This window comes from Schistocerca piceifrons, chromosome 3, assembly GCF_021461385.2.
Source record: "Schistocerca piceifrons isolate TAMUIC-IGC-003096 chromosome 3, iqSchPice1.1, whole genome shotgun sequence".
NCBI lineage: Eukaryota > Metazoa > Arthropoda > Insecta > Orthoptera > Acrididae > Schistocerca > Schistocerca piceifrons.
In genome coordinates this window covers 526,435,981-526,457,448 of record NC_060140.1, presented here as the reverse complement: position 1 = coordinate 526,457,448, position 21,468 = coordinate 526,435,981, and positions in this window count along the sequence as shown.

Below are 21,468 nucleotides of genomic sequence, written 5' to 3'. Positions count from 1 at the left end.
TCCAAACTGATCTTCCCCAAGGTCCGTTTCTACCAGTTTTTCCATTCGTCTGTAAAGAATTCACGTTAGTATTTTGCAGCTGTGACTTATTAAACTGATAGTTCGGTAATTTTCACATCTGTCAACACCTGCTTTCTTTGGGATTGGAATTATTATATTCTTCTTGAAGTCTGAGGGTATTTCACCTGTCTCATACATCTTGCTCACCAGATGGTAGAGTTTTGTCATGACTGGCTCTCCCAAAGCCGTCAGTAGTTCTAATGGAATGTTGTCTACACCCGGGGCCTTGTTTCGACTCAGGTCTTTCAGTGCTCTGTCAAACTCTTCACGCAGTATCTTATCTCCCATTTCGTCTTCATCTACATCCTCTTTCATTTCCATAATATTGTCCTCAAGTACATCGCCCTCGTATAAACCCTCTATATACTCCTTCCACCTTTCTGCCTTCCCTTCTTTGCTTAGAACTGGGTTTCCATCTGAGCTCTTGATATTCATGCAAGTGGTTCTCTTCTCTCCAAAGGTCTCTCTAATTTTCCTGTAGGCAGTATCTATCTTACCCCCAGTGAGACAAGCCTCTACATCCTTACATTTGTCCTCTAGCCATCCCTGCTTAGCCATTTTGCACTTCCTGTCGATCTCATTTTTGAGACGTTTGTATTCCTTTTTGCCTGCTTCATTTACTGCATTTTTATATTTTCTCCTTTCATCAATTAAATTCAATATTTCTTCTGTTACCCAAGGATTTCTGTTAGCCCTCGCCTTTTTACCTACTTGATCGTCTGCTGCCTTCACTACTTCATCTCTCAGAGCTACCCATTCTTCTTCTACTGTATTTCTTTCCCCCATTCCTATCAATTGTTCCCTTATGCTCTCCCTGAAACTCTGTACAACCTCTGGTTCTTTCAGTTTATCCAGGTCCCATCTCCTTAGATTCCCACCTTTTTGCAGTTTCTTCAGTTTCAATCTGCAGTTCATAACCAATAGATTGTGGTCAGAATCCACAGGGATCTGACATTCCACGCTCCGATCCGTAGAACGCCAGTTTTCTTTCTCCTGATAACGACGTCCTCTTGAGTGGTCCCCGCCCGGAGATCCAAATGGGGGACTATTTTACCTCCGGAATATTTTACCCAAGAGGACGCCATCATCATTTAATCATACAGTAAAGCTGCATGTCCTCGGGAAAAATTACGGCTGTAGTTTCCCCTTGCTTTCAGCCGTTCGCAGTACCAGCACAGCAAGGCCGTTTTGGTTAATGTTACAAGGCCAGATCAGTCAATCTTCCAGACTGTTGCCCCTGCAACTACTGAAAAGGCTGCTGCCCCTCTTCAGGAACCACATGTTTGTCTGGCCTCTCAACAGATACCCCTCCATTGTGGTTGCACCTACGGTACGGCCATCTGTATCGTTGAGGCATGCAAGCCTCCCCACCAACGGCAAGGTCCATGGTTCATGGGGGGGTGTTAGACCATAATTTCCCTTATTCTAATATTTTCAAAAGTGCTATTAAAATTGTAGCTAAATAGACACACAAAATACTGAAACAAAATATCACTGTAATTATGAAAATAATAGTCTGGTCTTCAGTGTGAGAGAACAATTATACAAACCATATCACAGGTAAATTTGCATGGGTCAGAAGTGACTCTTTGGATGCACAAAACAAAAAATTGTAAGAATTTTCTCACACAGAAGCTTTTTTAAGTCAAAGGCCTCTCCATACATAACAACCTTTCTGTGCAGATATTTGTGCAAATGTCTGAGCATGCAATAAATTGCTGCAAATGTGATGTGTTCTCATGATTGACACTGGATGTAAAGAAAGCACACAAGAATAACACCATCAATGGAGTTGTGTTCATACAAGTCAGAACATGTCACAACATTGCTTAGCCCAGTAACTAACTGTGAATTTGTTACTAATATATACCACCTTTGGTATGAAAAAGTTGGAATATACTGGTCGTATCATAATTGAGCTTAGCCCAGTAACTAACTGTGAATTTGTTACTAATATATACCACCTTTGGTATGAAAAAGTTGGAATATACTGGTCGTATCATAATTGATTAATTAGGAATGATAGAGATTAATAGTGGCCCAACCAAAATTCATGTTGTATTTGTATTTCCATATTCATCAGTAAATCATTATTTAGTACACTCCTGGAAATGGAAAAAAGAACACATTGACAGCGGTGTGTCAGACCCACCATACTTGCTCCGGACACTGCCAGAGGGCTGTACAAGCAATGATCACACGCACGGCACAGCGGACACACCAGGAACCGCGGTGTTGGCCGTCGAATGGCGCTAGCTGCGCAGCATTTGTGCACCGCCGCCGTCAGTGTCAGCCAGTTTGCCGTGGCATACGGAGCTCCATCGCAGTCTTTAACACTGGTAGCATGCCGCAACAGCGTGGACGTGAACCGTATGTGCAGTTGACGGACTTTGAGCGAGGGCGTATAGTGGGCATGCGGGAGGCCGGGTGGACGTACCGCCGAATTTCTCAACACGTGGGGCGTGAGGTCTCCACAGTACATCGATGTTGTCGCCAGTGGTCCGCGGAAGATGCACGTGCCCGTCAACCTGGGACCGGACCGCAGCGACGCACGGATGCACGCCAAGACCGTAGGATCCTACGCAGTGCCGTAGGGGACCGCACCGCCACTTCCCAGCAAATTAGGGACACTGTTGCTCCTGGGGTATCGGCGAGGACCATTCGCAACCGTCTCCATGAAGCTGGGCTACGGTCCCGCACACCGTTAGGCCGTCTTCCGCTCACGCCCCAACATCGTGCAGCCCGCCTCCAGTGGTGTCGCGACAGGCGTGAATGGAGGGACGAATGGAGACGTGTCGTCTTCAGCGATGAGAGTCACTTCTGCCTTGGTGCCAATGATGGTCGTATGCATGTTTGGCGCCGTGGAGGTGAGCGCCACAATCAGGACTGCATACGACCGAGGCACACAGGGCCAACACCCGGCATCATGGTGTGGGGAGCAATCTCCTACACTGGCCGTACACAACTGGTGATCGTCGAGGGGACACTGAATAGTGCACGGTACATCCAAACTGTCATCAAACCCATCGTTCTACCATTCCTAGACCGGCAAGGGAACTTGCTGTTGCAACAGGACAATGCACGTCCGCATGTATCCCGTGCCACCCAACGTGCTCTAGAAGGTGTAAGTCAACTACCCTGGCCAGCAAGATCTCCGGATCTGTCCCCCATTGAGCATGTTTGGGACTGGATGAAGCGTCGTCTCACGTGGTCTGCACGTCCAGCACGAACGCTGGTCCAACTGAGGTGCCAGGTGGAAATGGCATGGCAAGCCGTTCCACAGGACTACATCCAGCATCTCTACGATCGTCTCAATGGGAGAATAGCAGCCTGCATTGCTGCGAAAGGTGGATATACACTGTACTAGTGCCGACATTGTGCATGCTCTGTTGCCTGTGTCTATGTGCCTGTGGTTCTGTCAGTGTGATCATGTGATGTATCTGACCCCAGGAATGTGTCAATAAAGTTTCCCCTTCCTGGGACAATGAATTCACGGTGTTCTTATTTCAATTTCCAGGAGTGTATATAGGATAAGTCAGGTCTGATATAGTACATACAAGTTTACACACACTGTGATTTTGAAAGATCATTCAGTACATGTTGAATATGGTACCATAGTAATAAAATCAATAAGATGACTCAAAGAATACTATGATTAAGAATGTGTGATCAATTACATTATATTTTCTTGGTGCTCCAAAAACTCAGAGACAGAATAGAAGCAGTGGTCAAGCAAGAACTCTTTCAGTTTCGCTTGAAACTTACATAAATTCTGTATCTGTTTCAGTGGTTATAAAACATAATGCCAGTTTGATACACTCCTCCCCCTAAAAATGTTTGTACTTCATCTAATCAGGTAATGCTTCTGCCTAGTATCAAGAGAGCGGAAACACAATTATGCTTGAAGATACTTTCTTCTTTCAATATGCTTATTTTTATGAAGATATAAGCAGCATTCAAAAAGAAACAAACCGGAGGCATAATTACAGAAGTACTGACCCTGGCTGTTGAGACACTTGTCCCACTGTGACACAAGGTGGTGAATGGCTGTTCATAAAATTCCCGGGGCTGTGATGTTAACCAGTTCCGCATGTACAGCTGGATGTCGTCGTCCGTGGTGAATCGTTTGCCCCTCGGAGCCTTTTTGAGGGGACCAAAAATGGTGTAATCACAGGGAGAGAGTTCCAGACTGAATGGAGGGTGGCCAAGAACCTCCCATTTGAATTTCTGCAGGAGTGCCATGACTGTGTTGGCCTTATGAGGCTTTGAATTGTCATGGAGCAGAATGACCCCACTGGTGAAATTGCCTGGTTATTTTGATTTGATCACTTGGCGAAGGGTGGTCAAGGTTTGCGAGTAACACTGGACATTCACTGTTGTTCCGTGCTGCAGGAAGTGAATCAGAAGGGGGCCATCTTGGTCAAAGAAGAATGTCAGCATAACCTTTCCAGCACTTGTGTAGATGGCCTTGGCTTTTTTTGGTGGTGGTGACACTGGATGCTTCCACTGGAGACTTTGTTGTTTTGATTGTGGTCTGAAGTTATAACATCATGACACATCTCCAGCTACCACTCATGCCAGCAATGCATTCCCTTCCTGAGCATAGCGCTGCAGATGAGCAAGACAGTGGGCCATTCGACACGCATTCCGGTGTGGTTGAAGACTGTGGGGCTCCCATTGGGCACACATCTTGTACATGTGCAGTCATTCTTTCATGATGGTGTGAACACTTTTGATGCTCAATCTGATCACAGTGGCTATGGCAACACTGTCACACCTCAATCCTGGGTTATGAGCATATCCACCAGCTGGACGATGTCATTGGTAATGCAGTGTGGTGCTCCACACTGTGCATCATCAGCTAATGACATCCGTCCTTTCTTGAAGTGCTTTTGCCATGCCTTGACCCTTGCAAGGGACATGCAGTGTTCGCCCTACACTTGTGACATTCGTCAATGAATGTCCATCCCTCCTACTCCTTCCACTGTCAGAAAACGAACAGCACCTCTTTGCTCTTCTCTTGACCCCTCCATGTCACTGTTTGCAATGCGACTGGCAGTGTTGGGTGATTGATGCATGCTACTGCTAGCTCTGCAAAGTCACTTGACATGCACGCATGCCCTCTAGCAATGGGCTGTGAACTTCCACACTCTTGTCGCAGCCACACCTCATTACACACACCACAATATTACCCTTCTGTCTCCGGTTTGTGCATTTCAGACTCTGGCTCATTTCTTTTTGAACACCCCTTATATAAACAGCAAAGGGGCAATATATTGATGCTTTTAAACACTGGTCTACAGGAGTCTCTGTATTTAGCATGTTTTGTTATTCTAACAATCTTTCTTGTAGCTTAAATATTTTTCTGCTGCATATAGAGTTCCCCAAAAGATAATTCCATATGTGGTGACCATCAACCACCAGTAACTGCCACCTGCAAAGTGCAGCGTAAATGGTCTTTGGGGACTTCTTGTTCTTTGGTTCAGTCTTGTGGAATTGGGTTACGATGTGAGTGTTTTGATTTTCTGTAGTGTTTCTCTTGTGTTCTGTGTAATTACACAGACCTTAATAAAAGTGCCTGATTGTAATAGGTTGGACTTTACTGTCAGTCACTATAGCCAGAAAACCCACATTGGGGACCCCAAGTCATGAAAATACATTGCATTTGCTCGCTTTGTACCACCGGTTTCGCCCCAATAGACAATGTCCCAACCTCCAAATTTTCTGCCAGTGCAGGACGACGTGACTGCAGAATGGGCATTTGACTGTGAAGCACAACACTTTACCCCATGTGCTACTAATATACCAGAAATGTTCGTATCTCTGGTGTTTGCTTCAATCGGTCAGACGACCCTAACCTCCACCGGTACACCACACCGGACGCTGTACACACCGGCACGGACACCTTCAAAAAATGGTTCAAATGGCTCTGAGCACTATGGGACTTAACATCTGTGGTCATCAGTCCCCTAGAACTTAGAACTACTTAAACCTAACCAACCTAAGGACAGCACACACATCCACGCCCGAGGCAGGATTCGAACCTGCGACCGTAACGGTCACGCGGTTCCAGACTGAAGCGCCTTTAACCGCACGGCCACACCGGCCGGCTTGGACACCTTCTATGGCATTCTACACTCGACAGAGTGCTCCTCCAGCACAAGATCTCAGAAACCCCTCATCCGAGTTTATACTGCACAACATGGACCACGCGGCTGTCCACTTTCAGGATCCACATGCATGGCTGACCCCTCCTTAGAGCAGTCTGCTGTTTAATGTGTCCCACTTCGTGCCAGTCGAAGGGACACTTGTGTCAACCGTGCCAGGCCATGTATATGCCTACCCGTCCTGCCGCCCCATGCACACCTTGGGCGATGCACATACCGTGGTTCCGCCCTGTCATTCGGCGCTCAATCGCAATTTCACGCCTCTGCTCAAGATTTCGCCTGCATCAGCCATTGATCCTTCTGCACCCGCTGCACCGTGCTCATTGTGTGGTCGTACAGATTTCCTGCCTACGTCTCACCAGCCCAGCTAACAGACGTTCAATTCAACACATCGCCTGCCACTGAGGCACAGTTTGCATCAGTGAACACCATGCAGAATCCCCGTATGATTTATGCCTCTCCTACACCCCCACAAGCACTGGTCCCCAGTCATCTTCCGAAGCTACCGCCATTACAACCAGACATACCCAGTCATATGGTTTACCTTGGTGGACAACATTTTAGACATACATGGTGTTGCGGATGACAGCACTCATTTTGTGTGTTTAGTGAACCACCTGCATGACCACCCTGATCTCATCTGTGGCTTGTTCCTGAACCCAACCAAGAGTAAAAAATACCCATGCACTACTCATTGATTGTCTTTCTTGTCTGCCAGCTGATACAATTCACAACATTATTTATGACAAGACTTTAGGCAACAGAACCCCCTCACAGCTGTGGCAACGCTTGCGTGTGCACGTCAGTGCCGAGATCTTGCCAAACTTAGCGCCCTGGGCATTGTGGTTGGTGAAGCTGCCCAGAACTACAATTACATTTGCTCTCACATACCACAGCATCACTGGAGGGTAAACTATGGCTGGCAGACCAGGCATACGCCATTATTCGGCACTGCTATCTCCCTCCGCAGTGCCTAATACCACTGAGGTTGGTAATCCTGTGAATATACTTCCACTGTCGGGTGGTAGAGTCTGGGCGCGTGTGTATCACGAACAGCACACAGAACAGCAGCCATCTAGCGGCCAAGACTGGGAACTGCGAGTGGACCAGCACCAGCATCTCCTCACCCCAACCAGGCTAGCACCTGCCCGCCCTCCCTTCCCCTCGCCTGATGCTTCAGGTAGCAGGATGAATACAGCAGACTCACGCATGTGCTGGTTCCACTTCACTTACAGTGACGCTGCTTGCAACTGCCACCTGGCTTGCGCATCCCAAATACCACATGCGGGCCGCAGTAGACACCATGGCTCATGGATACATGCACCCAGACATTGCATTGTTGAGTGGTACTTAAGTAAATAAATTAGTGAAATCAAAGTGAACTAGAAATTAGAATATAAATGGAAAACTTGGTTTAGTTTAGAGAGTTACATACTCGCATTCAGTGGGCAGAACAGCAGAACAGAAGAGACAATGACCGTGAAGTCAGCGAGTTCCACATAAGCGGGCGCTGTCGATTCAGCCGTCAGGGCATCGCCCGACCGGCTCACGTGTTTCTCAGTTTTTGCATGTGAGCAAAGGCCCTCGCCTACATTCCAAGAGCCAATGACCGACGTCAAGAAGATTCTTCGAGAAGCTTTTCAACGTGACGGAAGAGGCAATGACCGGCTCACGTGTTTCTCAGTTGTCACATGCGATCAGAGGCCCCCGCCTACATTCCAAGAGCCAATGACCGACGTTAAGAAGATTCTTCGAGAAGCTTTTCAACGTGACAGAAGAGGCAATGGCCGTGAAGTCGTTCACCTCCAGTGAACTGAAGTGAATAAATACGCGAGACGCGGTGGGCCCGACAGATGAAGACAGATGAAGACAGACGGAGACGAAGACGAGAGACGAAGGAAGAAAAGAAGAGTAGCAGTAGTTTTCAGTCAGTTTCGGTGCTGAAGACCGTCATGCAAGAAGAGACTACATCATGCACAGTCGCACCAAGTCCGCCGCTGTAATGGAATAGCAAGCAGCAGCCACGGCGCCAGAAGACAGAAGTTAAGAGGTATTGGAAGTCTGATTTTTACGTACCCGGGTGACTCGTGAGGACGGGAAGGAGACGGCCTCACCTCAGCAGTCACCTGTGAGCTGGGATAAAGACCTGACAGCCGAAGACTGGCAAGTGGGAGTCCGTGGTTCGAGTTCGGGACACTGGCCTTGCCCCGCCGCGCCGCTCCGCTGGTCGACGCACAACACACGCGGCCGCTTAGAGAAGAGAAACACTGGGACGCCACACCCAAGGTATCATCCGATGCACGACTTCGCTCGCAATAATTAAACCGGCCACCTCGCGCTGCGCGTCTCCTGTCAGCTGGGCGAGACGGCGACACGAGATTCACACCGCTACGCGTAATCAGACGCCGCCGCCGCCGCCGCCGCTGCCGCAGCAGAAGACTTCACAACGACACAGCTGCCGCTCTCCGAACCAGAACATCCCGTAAGATACAGTTGTACAAATCTTCAATAAAAGTTATCTTGTGTAAAAATGATGTTTCATTCGACCTCATACCCGAGCCAAGGAAGAACCCACCCTGTCCACATGTTATTAAGAGAGAAAAGTTAATTTATTTAATATTTTCACCCTGACAGAATGCTTTAGAATGCTCATCCTGACAATTGACAGCATCAAAAGAGAAAACCCAGTTACATTGAGTGACAGAAGTGTCACATTTAGTAACACAACTGTTACATTTGGGTGTCCGAAGCCGTTTTAGTTGTTACAGCATTCTGTCAGATCCCCCACCTCACGAGGATGTCTGTACACCTTGGATTTAGGTTTGCACCAGTATTTTCTCATTGATACCGGAGCAGACGTGTGTCACACCTTCCACATTTACCATAAAGGACATGACACCAGCTAATCTGTTCCTTTGAGCAGTAAATAAATCGTCACTTCGTGTTGACGGTTTGACTGAGTTACCTATTGAACTCATACCTGGCAAACAGTTCACTTGGTCCTCCTACGTGGCTGACATAGAAGACCTAGTATTAGGCATTGACTTCCTTTTTCATTTCGGACTGTCTCCAGACCTCCAGTCGGTCATATTATTATTGCACCATGCCTCGTCCACTCACATTGTGTGTTCAGTCATCTCCTCGGCCCCCCCTCCCCCTCAGCTTCCTGACAATTTTGACATGGCTCTCAATGAGTTCTCTTCACTAGTGGACAACCTCACAGCTTCCATCGCCCGGCTTCAGTCCGAGCACTCTGCAGTCGACGATCTCCTTGCTCGCAATGCCGAACTGAACCACTCCATACCATCAGCTACACAAGCCCTTGCTGAGGCATGATGCCTTGTACAACACCTGTCAATGCCGCCACCGCCCGACGCCAGTGACACACTGTGTGGGACTATGACGCCGCCACCCCCTGACACTGGAGACACACCTTGATGAAATTTGTCACCACCAATGCAGACAGATTCCCCAGCACATCAGGTTAACGATTCTCGCGTACTACCGACTCCTATTTGTGATGGCCCCCAAGCAAGATCGCCAGCCCAGCTAGAATGCTGTTACGAATGGCCCAACACACAAAACTGTCACAATAGATGGGCCACCAGTGTGTCACAAAGTGCACCAACTGTCACCACATAAACTACACCTCACTAAGGCAGCAGTGGAGGAACTTCTGCGGATAGGTATTGTTCGTATGTCGGACAGTAACTGGTCTTCGCCCATACATTTAGTTTCCAAAAAGGATGGCACAGTGCACCTCTGCAGCGACTATTGCTGCCTCAATGCGTGGACTGTATTAGACAATTACCCAACACCTCATATACAAGACTTCACGCAAGTACTTAGCGGAGCACACATTTTCAGTGTCTTGGACTACCTCAAGGCATATTTACAGATACCCATGGAACAGAGTGACATATCAAAGACAGCATTGATCACTCCTTTCAGCCTCTACGAATTTTGTTACATGCCTTATGGTCTCAAAAACACAGCCCAAACTTGTCTATGTTTTATAGACTCACTTCTGTTTAACTGCACATATTGTTATGCATACCTCGACGACATACTAATTTTTTCCTCCTCTGACAGAATGTGAACTCCTCCTAGCCACGATACAGGGCTTATTGATACATAATGGAATCAAGATCAATAACAACAATCACAACTCTGCTACACCGCTGTCTCTTTTCTGGGGTACACTGTCTCCTCAGAAGGCAAACGCTCCCGTAGGAGTGGGTTGATTGCATTCGTGATCTACCTCTCCCAGTGTCATTTCGTAATTACGTCGATTTTAGGGACTATCAATTTCTACCATCATAACCTGCCAATGGCGGCAGCAATTCAAGCCCTTTTCACTGACGCATTGGCCGGGAAACAAACCTCGGGCAATCACCGAGTACAGTGGTCTGACAACATGGTGAGAGCTTTCAAATACCTTAAGTCAGCATTATCACGTGGTGTCACTCTCGCCCACCCTCTGTCAGATGCCTGCATCTCTATTACAGCAGATGCAAGTGATTTTGCAATTGGTGCAGTCCTCCAACAGCACGTCGGTGACATTACACAACTGCTCCATTTTTTTTCCAAAACACTATCTACGGCTCAACGTAAATGGTCAGCATTTGACAGAGAACTGCTTGCAGTTCATGAAGGTGTAAAATATTTCTGCACAGATATCGAAGAAAGGAACATAGCAATTTTCACAGACTATCGTCCCCTCACAAAGGCTATCTGTAACCCTGCTTTTGACCTTCCCCCATATAGGTTTCGGCAGATGGACTTAATTTGCCAATACACAACACACATCAATTACACCCAAGGTTCAGAAAATGTGGTGGCTGACTACCTATCATGTATCACTACAATTTCGCCCCCATTAATTTCGATGAATTGACCTGCTTACAGGACAATGATACTGAATTGCACAACCTCTGACAGGACCCAGATAGTTCCCTCCAGATCATTTCCTGCACCTGCCAGGCTCGGTCAGGCCACTGTGGTGTGATACATCCATGGGCACCACTCAGCCTATTGTTCCCCCTGTGCTGCGTTGCCAAATACTCACTACATTACATAACCTTTCACATCATGGCACTAAGGCTACTACGCACTTTGTTACAGAACACTTTGTGTGGCCGGGTGTGAAGAGGGATTGTCGTACTTGGGCTGGTGCTTGTTTACAGTGCCAGTGCAGCAAAGCCAGGAATCACACACAACCCCATCTAGGTAAATTCAACATCCCAAAAGGCCGCTTCCAACACATGCTTCTGGACCTCGTGGGACCATTACCCATATCCGATGGTTTCAGGTATTGTTGTTGTTGTTGTGGTCTTCAGTCATGAGACTGGTTTGATGCAGCTCTCCATGCTACTCTATCCTGAGCAAGCTTCTTCGTCTCCCAGTACCTACTGCAGCCTACATCCTTCTGAATCTGCTTAGTGTATTCATCTCTTTGTCTCCCTCTACGATTTTTACCCTCCATGCTGCCCTCCAGTACTAAATTGGTGATCCCTTGATGCCTCAGAACATGTCCTACCAACCGATCCCTTCTTCTAGTCAAGTTGTGCCACAAACTCCTCTTCTCCCCAATTCTATTCAATACCTCCTCATTAGTTATGTGATCTACGAATCTAATCTTCAGCATTCTTCTGTAGCACCACATTTTGGAAGCTCTATTCTCTTCTTGTCTAAACTATTTATTGTCCATGTTTCACTTCCATACACGGCTACACTCCATACAAATACTTTCAGAAACGACATCCTAACATTTAAATCAATACTCGATGTTAACAAATTTCTCTTTTTCAGAAACACTTTCCTTGCCATTGCCAGTCTACATTTTATATCATCTCTACTTCGACCATCATCAGTTATTTTGCTCCCCAAATAGCAAAACTCCTTCACTACTTTAAGTGTCTCATTTCCTAATCCAATTCCCTCAGCATCACCTGACTTAATTCGACTACATTCCATTATCTTCGTTTTGCTTTTGTTTATGTTCATCTTATACCCTCCTTTCAAGACACTGTCCATTCCGTTCAACTGCTCTTCCAAGTCCTTTGCTGTCTCTGAGAGAATTACAATGTCATCGGCAAACCTCAAAGTTTTTATTTCTTCTCCATGGATTTTAATACCTACTCCGAACTTTTCTTTTGTTTCCTTTACTGCTTGCTCAATATACAGATTGAATAGCATTGGGGAGAGGCTACAACCCTGTCTCACTCCCTTCCCAACCACTGCTTCCCTTTCATGTCCCTCTACTCTTATAACTGCCATCTGCAGGTATATCCTGTGTATTACTGACTGCATTACACATTGGGTGGAGGCAATACCGCTGCAGGACATCACAGCAGATTCCGTAGCACACGCATTTGTATCCTCATGGATAGCTCAATTCGGCTGCCCTACATCCATCACCACCAACCAGGGAAGGCCGTTTGAATCCCTGCTGCTTAATTAACTTTGGGTACCCTGTGGGGTGGATAGATTCTGCATTACGGCTTACCACCCACAGAGCAATGGACTGGTCGAGCGGTGGCACAGGAATCTGAAAGCAGCCCTCATGTGCCACAGCGGTGAGCGATTCGACGCCCTTCTCTGAGTTATATTAGGATTACGCACGGTTTATAAGACAGACCTCCAGACTTCACTTGCGGAGCTCCTGTATGGCAAGACCCTAGTTCTCCCCGAAGAGTTCGTTGATGACAAAGCAATTGTCGATCTGTCCAATCTCCCCACTCTAGTTGAGGGTGTCCAGACACACATAGCTGTGATCTGCATGCCCCCTCCATGACTACACACCTGTCCTCGGGTCTATCCGCATTTGGCACTGGACTTTTGCAAGTTCGTTATGTTATGGGATGACACAGTCATACTGGCATACAGTCACCTTACTCTGGCCTGCGCCAAGTAGTGGCTTGCACAGACAATACTATGTACATTCTCGTCAGTGGACATTGGCAGACAGTTCCCCTTCAACATGTGAAACCAGCCTGGATGATTGAGGAAGCTGTACCACACCCTCTCGAGTCGCGTGTTCCTCCGTCAGGTGATGACTCCGATCTCACACAGACCACCCACTCCCCTGAACCCCACCACAATCACATGTGCATTAAGCCTACACCTGTGGGCAGCTCAGTTGTTGCATGTGACAATACTCTACCCTCATTTCACTCAGGCACTACGTGCAACAATCCACAAACTCAGGCCCAACCACATGTTGCATGTGACATTACCCTATCACGAGTGTCAGCATCCAATGCCCCCACAGAGTGTTCCAGTGTTTTACCTGAACTACATTATTTTTCCCCACCACCTCCCCTAGTGCCTCCTATGTCCACTGTCGACGAAATTTGCATCCCAATCAACACCTCTGAGTGCCCACATGACGCGCTTTCGTTGCAGCTCCACGAGGGACCCATCTTCATCCTCCGCCTAGGGGACACTTTGCGCGAGTTCACTCCCATGTCACATATCACCATCCTGTCCACAGTCCCCCCAAAGGGGGTGGATACGGCTGGCATAGGTGCAACGCTCAGCACCGACAGGATGCTCAAGATTCATATCTCCCTCTCTGCCTGTACTGCAACACCGACATCTTCCGTGCCAGTCCAGTTGATGTGTGCGGGTCAACCAGTCCATCGCCCCCCTTCCCCCCACTGGATGGCAGACTATAATAGCGCTAGTCCACCCTGCACAGACAGCATGGACTCTTCCCACACACCTCTCTCATCCAGCAAGCATCCCACAACACCACTACACAGGAAGATGCCCACGTCCTTCCCCCAGTGCTCTGCACTCCCGGAAGGGGTGGGAGGGGGGTTCTGTGGTGACCATCAACCGCCAGTAACTGCCACCTACAAAGTGCAAAGTAAATGGTCTTTGGTTCGGTCTTGAGGACTTGGGTTAAGATGTGCATATTGTGGTTTTCTGTAGTGTTTTCTTGTGTTTTGTGTAATTACACGAACCTTAATAAAAGTGCCTGATTGTAATGTCATGTTCACAGATGAGACAATTTTTCCATAAATGTTACAAATATTGGAGTTTCTGTGAAGCATGGAAATTAACTGTCATTGTTATATCAGAATTTATAATTAACTTGTATCGAACCACTGTGTTAAATTTTGTGTTATGTCTGTAGCTGTTTTTGAAGGCTGTCTTCATTCCATGATTTAATTACGATTTTGTGTCATCTGCAAATGCTACTGTTGTTCCATTAGTTCATTTTTTCTGACAGGCCATTAATATACAGAATGAAAAGAATGGAATCAAGGACTGACCCTTGAGGGACTCCACATGAATTTTTTTTTTAGAAATTTTGTGCATTTTTGTATCTTTGTATTTTATTTGAGGGGTCTGTCAATGGTCATGCAGGTAATAGTGGACCCATATGTTTAGTAATCCACATATTCTGTAATTACTTAGGTTTTGCAACAGAATGTCATGATCAGATACATCAAAGCCTTACTAAACTCAACGAATATGCCAGAAAGATGTTGTTTATTATCTATTGCAGTTATAATTTTGTCTAGGAAGGTAAAACTAGATGACTGTGTTAATCTGACAGTTCTGAATTCATGTTGTAAATCACTTATTATCATTTCTTGATTTAGGATGGCTTTTAGCAATTTTACAAGAATTTTGCTAAAGCCCGACAGTACTCATACAGGCTTATAATTTTCAACCTCACATTTGTCTTCTTTCTTCTACAGTGGTGTTACTTTTGCCATTTTCAGATTTTTTGGCAATATACCACTCGTGAATGATGAGTTGAAAATATCTGTTAATAATTCTACAATAAATACTACACCCGTGTTGATCATAATATCTGGTGTATAATCAGCACCTGCTGTATATTTATTGTGTAATCTTTTTATAATCATATATAGTGGTTGCAGGCACTTCAGTCTGGAACTGCGTGACCGCTACAGTCGCAGGTTCGAATCCTGCCTCGGGCATGGATGTGTGTGATGTCCTTAGGTGTTAGGTTTAAGTAGTTCTAACTTTTAGGGGACTGATGACCTAAGATGTTAAGTCCCATAGTGCTCAGAGCCATTTGAACCATATACAATACCTCAGGTGCTGTAGAAGATATGAACAGAATTTTTGTATCAATTTTTGAATCTGAATGTAGTATAGTTCTTTGGTTGTCAGTTGTGATGTTTGGTAATCAGGTGTTGTGCTTTATTTGAAAGATAACTGTGAAATGTATTAGCAACTATTGTGGGGTCAGTTATTTTATTGTCATTTTCATAAAGTTCTTTTGGTCTAATAATACAACTGTTTCCTTTTTTTTCATACTCCACGTTGCTTTAGTCTTGTTCCTGGAATTTTCCATTTGTTTGTCGTTTTCCATCTTCTTTGGTTTTGGTATAACTGGCCTAAGTACTCATTTATATTGTTTAAAATAATTAATAAAACAAGATTTGTGGCTTCCTTTGAGTATTCATACAATTTCCTTTTATTCTGGCAGGATATTTTTATTTACGTTGTGTTCCATTTATTTGGACTGTGCACAGAACTTATTATTCATGTTTGTTTAAGAAAACCTATTTAAAAAAGTTTTTATGTGGCCATAAAATAATCAAACTTTTCATTTGTGTTGTTTGAATTGTAAATGTTATTCCAATTTGCTCTTCTCAATACAAAGTGAAGTAATCTACATTTTTATCATTAAATTTCCTACATTAGCTCTATAGTTTTCTGAGGTTTTATGTTTCCTTGGGCATAATGATCACTAAAACTGGTGTTTACAATCTACATGTTGCAAATCACAAAGGGAGACCAAGAGATGAATACAGAAGCTGATTCAGAAAGAAGTAGGTTGCAGTAGTTATTTAGAGATGAAGACGCTTGTTCTGAATGGAGGAGCATGAAGAACTGCATCAAACAAGTCTTTAGACTGAAGACCACACTGTTTACAAAATCCTGATCATTGTTTGTTACAGAAGTGCTAGTAATATGAGTTGGGTTAGTAACAGATGGTTTTAAGGCAAAGGTTCAGTAGATCTTTGATTTCATCTTTACATTTATTGGATTCAGAGAAATTGACATTGAAGTCTCCACATACGAAAGTATTTTTCTTGAGGGTGTTGTAATTCTTTAACAGCTTTTCCATATTACTGTTTATATACCCTTCATCAAATCTTTTAGGAATTGGGTGTTAAACAATATTTGTCTTATTACTGACTTGGAGAGAACTTGGTAAGACATTATCAATGTTTTCACTAATTTTGTTGTATGAGTCTTCAGTGTCATTTGACCCAGCCATTAATATAACAGTATCACACACAGTCAAGTCTTCTACTGATCTGTCAATTTGATTAAAAACTTCATAGGTTCTGAGTTTAAACCTTGTTCGGTGCTTAATATTTTCTTTATTTAAAAACAATATTGAAGTGTCTTACTTCACGAATTTTATTCGTTTGAATGTAATTTTTTGAAATTTCTAGTGGCAAGTAAAATCGACCATAAGGAAAGTATACGCTATGGAATTTTACCTCTGCAAACTCTTCAAAATTTCGTGCAATGGTTTACTACATCTAATGCTGCACAATAATTGCACTGTACATCGAAACAAACTTAAAGTCATTTATGGGCGGAAGGTATCAGTCAAGAAGATGTGCAAAAATCACATTTTTGGGCCAAATAGTTTTTGTGAAATCAAATGATAAAAGTGTGTCAAAGCAGTCTAAACACCATGTGTTTGCACAGGCGAGCAGTGCAGTGATGACAAAATTGCGCACAGCGCGGAATGCGGGGAACACGTGTCTGTAGCAACGAAAGGGTTAATTTGGCCGTGGTGGCTTTACTTCATAAACTGCGCGTTCCCCCCTAAACGCAAGTTTACGAACTATACTATGGCGCTGCTTCTCTTGGCGCGTGCAACTGGCAACGCAACGCAGCAATAACCCGCGTCTGGGCGGGGCACGCGCAAACCGCCAAGATAAAAGAATTTAACTATAGTGAAAACTATAGAAGAAAACAACAAGAAGCTCAAATGGAATTAAAACACACAATAGCTGACACACTAATGGTGGAAGAGGAAGAACTATCTACTCCAAAGGAACAGAAATCATGCCAGAAATGCTCTGATTTGGACAAAATTGTGCATGATTTGGAGAAAAAAAAATTGGTAGCATTGGTGTACTAAATTTCAGCCAAATCTGAGACTATCAGATGGAACATTTTCTCAAATTGGTTGAACTGACATGGAATGACCCAATAAATAGGAGCACATGTAAAAAAAAGTAAAAACAGCTTTCTTAAAAGTGAAGGGAAAACAATTGAGGACCCACTACACATTACACAAATATCGCAACAAAACTAATTCAATGAAGATATGATTTCAGCTCCAGACCACAACTACCAATGAATGATAAAACCATGTTTCTATACCCTGTTACTGCATTAGAGGTACAAAATGCCTTAAATCAGTTACAAAATAAAATGACCTATGGGTGTGATGGGATTCTAGACAGAGTAATAAAGAACAGTGCAAGATACATAGATTCCACAACTACCAATGAATGATAAAACCATGTTTCTATACCCTGTTACTGCATTAGAGGTACAAAATGCCTTAAATCAGTTACAAAATAAAATGACCTATGGGTGTGATGGGATTCTAGACAGAGTAATAAAGAACAGTGCAAGATACATAGATTCCCCACTTGTTGACATGATTAACCTGTCATTTAGCACAGCAGTCTTCCCAGAAAAACTAAAGAAATCGATTGTCAAGGCTATTTACAATAAGGGTAACCAGTCTGATGTTATCAATTACTGGCCTATATCATTGTTATCTGGAATTTCAAAAGTAATTGGAAGGGTAATGCACGAAAGACTGTCTCACTTTCTGAATAAATATAAAATTCTAGTTAATGGACAAAACGGTTTTAGGAAAAATAGATGATCAGGAAACTATATTGCTATTGGGTTCGTGGAGCAGCACATGATTGGTTCAAATCCTATCTTTCTAATAAGTATCAGAGCATAGAGGTACAGCATGCGGATAAAGTCTACTCATCGGCATACCAAAGAGTCAGGTATGGCATGCCGCACAGCTCTTTACTGGGGCCACTGCTGTGCTTAATCTTGCCAAGCCTTATATCAACAGCAGATGCAGTATTATTTGCCAAAGACACCAGTCTGTTTGTCAAAGCTACGAATTAAACTGACTTACTAGAGAGAGTCACAGTAGCGACAGAAGAAGCAAATGTGGTTAACAAACAACAAATTAATTGTTAATGACAACAAATTAATTGTTAATGACAACAAATTAATTGTTAATGACAAAAAAGTTTGTTATTTCTGAAGTTCATCCAAAGTAAAATCTGACCGAACTGTAGAAATTGGGCAGTGTAAGATAAAGCAAACCCCCATACTAACTTTTTAGGATTATGGCTAGATGAATAATGTGGGAGAAACACACAGAAATGTTAAAACACTATAAGTCAGTATTGTTATGTTCTTAGAATACTAAAAAATTCCTATAGTGTTGATGCAGTGCTATGTTCATACTTTGCACTCACTCATACATAGCACACTAAGATATTGTATCATATTTTGAAGGAATACCAGTTTGGCCAAACACTCATTTGCGCTTTAAAGGAAGGCAATGAGGATAATCAGAGGTATGACACACAGAGAATCATGTAAAAATGTTTTCAAGGAACTACAAATCATGACAACCATGTATCTATATTTCTGAAAGTATATGTTTTATGAAGGCACACCAGGAACATTCTTTGCTAAACAGTCATAGAGAAAGTCACACAAAAGCTATGTATCATAAAAGTGTTCTTTATCAGCCAAAAATCTTATTTAGTGCACTACCAAAGGAAATTATAAGTACACCAAAATTCCACATATTCAAAAATGAACTTAAAAAAATGTTAATTAGCAAGAGTTTTTATAGTGTCAAGGAATACTTAAACCACCAGCATTCAATATACAGTAGCTTACTTCATCACATGACCCAAAATGCTCATTGAAAACTAAATGGTATTCATCTATTATTCTTATTTAGCATATTATCAGTGTTGTTATGCAAATGGTTTCATGTTGTATGTAATAATATTTTATTTATGGACATAATTGTAAACCTTTTCATGTCCTATTTTCTATGTAAGGCAATGTATGACAAATCCTATATCATTTTTATAATGAGATACAAAGATGCTAAGTAAATAAATGTCCAATTTCATAGTTTAATGCAGTATGGTAGCTACTCTGGGGAAAAGTCCACACACAGCAAAGACATTCTTCTCACCCAGAAGAGAGCTATGAGAATAATGAACAGGGCAAAGTCAACTGACAGCTGCGTGCCTCCCTTCAAAAATTCACTCATTTTTCCTCTTGGTAGTCTAGATATTAGAAACATGTGAGAGTGTAAAAAGTAATATCAATAAATGCAACAAAAATATGGATGTTCATGATCACAATACAAAAAACAAAGCTCCATGTTCCAATTGTATCTCCACCCTCAAAAACTCACATATAACCAAGGCATCCAACTATACAAGTCTACCACCAGAAACAAGGAGGTCTCTATCTTTGTTTAGTGAGACTCTGAAAACCTTCGTGCTTCATAACTGCTTCACACAGTATCTGAACATTAATGTAAAGTAGTCTTGGGTTAATATCATCTAAAAATATGCAAACTGCGTGCTCTAATAATGCCAGTCAGGTATGTGTTTTGTATATATACGAGAAAGAAATTGAACTAAACTAGTAACTATGCAAAGTCATGTTTGTACATTCCCATCACATCGCCTCATGAAATAAGCCACATCGTGTTATGAACTGTTTAATATCAAATGTATGTATGTGCATGTCTAGTACAAAAATGATTCAAGGGCCAAATAAATACAGTATTTCGCAGTTGTGTTTTTCTGGGCTTAAGTTACTGATTGAACACCGTCAACTCAACAACCCCTCCACACACCATTCCATGAATCTCTGTTGTGGACAGACTAATCTGTAGCGAAGCACAATAAAACTTTGAATGTCATGCTTTGATTCAGGTTTTTTCTCTATAAATTTTCTACACTTCCTGCCTTGACTTTCACTCATTCTTAAAACTTTCAGTTTCTGCACTGTATTCCTAACTTATAATTTTGTTTAAAATGTTTGGATGCCCTATCTTCCAGAACACTAATGGTGTCATTGACTACAGTTTTGTTTTTGGAGGTTGGTGTGTAAACACCATTTTTAGTTACCCTGCCTTTTAGCTAGCTGGTATCAGACAACTTATCTTTAAGTACATTTACTTTCTCTGGTGTGTTTTCTTTTCTTTTTTTTGTTTTGCTTTTTAATTTGTCTTCATTTGGGATTTTAAATTACACGTGTTCAACACACTTTTTACTACACACCACTTTTCACTGGTTATATTTTTGCTTGTTTTTGCTTTATTTAACTCACTGATTTTTGCTAGCAGAGCATGTCTATCCTCTTGCACCACTTTAATTATTTTGTATTTCGATGCTGAGTCTGTTACGAGTTTTTGATCACCCTATCACACCAACACAAGTACGGTGTTGATATTCACTAACTTTTCCACACTGCTAGGAAGTAAAAGTAGAAGAAGAGTGACATCCAAACATTTCAAAACCTCAATAATAATTTGCTCAGATTAATATACAAATACAAAAGCATCAAATAATATTTAGAAGGAAATACTTAGTGTTTTTCTTTTTTTTTATTTATTTTTTAAGTACCAAATAACCATTGAAACAACTGTATTTTTCTCTTTGAATAGAGTTGACTTTTTCATTTTTTAAAAAAAGTTTTTTAATGAAAATTGGTTCTTCTATTTACGTTCTCATTTATGCAAAATATTGGCTTTTTCTTTCTCTAAGTGTTGCAAAATCTAAACCACATTTTTTACATTCAGATATTTGATCACTTTATTGGAAAAAAACTGACAACAGCCGAGAGAGCAGTGTACTGACAACACATTCATCTGTATCTGTATCTGGTGACACCTCAGAACTGAGGACAACATGGTGACCAGTAGGTACCATTGGGCCTTTGAGGCCTGTTTAGCATGAGTGACTCACCTCCTTTGGGAATAATGATACCTCCCGTAATGTCACTATGACATGTACATGCCCAGTTTTGGCTGTTAAGGGTGTCTGTTGCACATCACAGTTCAATAGTTTATTTTATTTTATTTTATTTTAGTTTATTTAGTCCTTCAAATCCTATATGTATAGAATATATACAAGGATATTGG